The sequence below is a fragment of the Propithecus coquereli genome, unplaced genomic scaffold (genome assembly GCF_000956105.1).
Source record: "Propithecus coquereli isolate 6110/MARCELLA unplaced genomic scaffold, Pcoq_1.0 Scaffold205, whole genome shotgun sequence".
Lineage (NCBI taxonomy): Eukaryota > Metazoa > Chordata > Mammalia > Primates > Indriidae > Propithecus > Propithecus coquereli.
In genome coordinates this window covers 3,344,335-3,345,741 of record NW_012145523.1, presented here as the reverse complement: position 1 = coordinate 3,345,741, position 1,407 = coordinate 3,344,335, and positions in this window count along the sequence as shown.

The window sequence follows — 1,407 nt, the reverse complement described above, 5'->3', positions numbered from 1 at the left end:
ATTAAAAAAAATTTTAGATCCGCTCCTCTTAGCTACTTTTCCTGGCAACCAATTTCGAGTAACCATGTACTCCCTACACTGTTTCTTCTGTTTTATCACTTTGTTTTAATTCTATGCATGGAAATTCTTAATCTTCTTATGTGTTTGTTTTCTGTCCTCTCCCTGTAACATGAAAGTTCCATTAGAACAGGATTCTCATCTACCCTATTTATTGTCCAATACACAGTGCCTGAAATAGTGCCTGGCACGTATGTGCTTCATATACCATTTATTTGTTGAATAACTCACTGTGTGAAACTGACAGAGACAGTACATATGAGGGAGGTCACAGAGAAATTTTACAAAATGTATGCATTTCTGATTCTTATGCTGAACCGGAAAAAGCTCTCCAATTTGGCCTTCAGACTTCTCATGTTTATGCCTGATGGTATAATCCACCAAACACCGCTACTGGTTTTAGATTTAATCAAGACCTAAAAAAGCAATCTAAACAGAACAAGTGGTTTCTCTTCTTCAGTAGAGGAACTTCAGACTGGTTATATCTCATTCCTGAAAGCTCCTGCCCCTACAAAAGAGGGTTCCTTCACTCTAGAGAGGTTATGGAAGGGCTTTAGCTTAAGGAATTTTGACGTGACGCTATAGATATATGACTCTCACATAAGGAAATGTATATTGAGATGTGTCACAGAATATTGTCTGGCACCCCTTCTTGAGCTCCAGTGTTATTTCTGATAAGTAATGTAAAACATTTTTGTAGTAAAATTAATACAGATAAGCTGGAAAAAATGCAAACAAATCAAATACTGAGATAAAACACTAGCAATTGAATACATTTTGTGATTTCCATGGGCTTTCTTGGACTATAGCCCAAGTCTCCTTTACTCTGCTCTGCTCGTAGGCAATGGGAAAACCCTGAAGCTCAGTGGGAAGGTTACACAGTGAGATTTTAGACATACTGTGTGGGAGGCATGTTTAATATGAAAGTGGAAGGCTACAGGACTGGAGGCAGAGCCACCAGATGGGATACTGCATCAGGCAAGTGATGAGGAGTTTAACCAATTTGTATACATTTTATAAATGTAAAAGAGTATCAATTATAGTTGATTAAATACTTTTTCATGGCACATTTCTATAAAAATCTGAGCATCAAGCCCAGGTCTGAAATATGGCCCGATACTATAAAATTGTCTGTTTTATTTATATCTTTACTGGTTACATAATGTTCTGTAAGCTTTAGGACCTTCCATGATAATTCTTTAAGTTTGTTTTTCATTATAGCCCAAGACCTTTTTCTAAATCAATACTTTCATCTATACTTGAGGTTTGTTGTTTTGTTCTCTTCCTTAAGTCAACCCTTTCTGTATCATCTGGTTTGTACCTGCTTGCTTCCCCAAATTATTTAATATA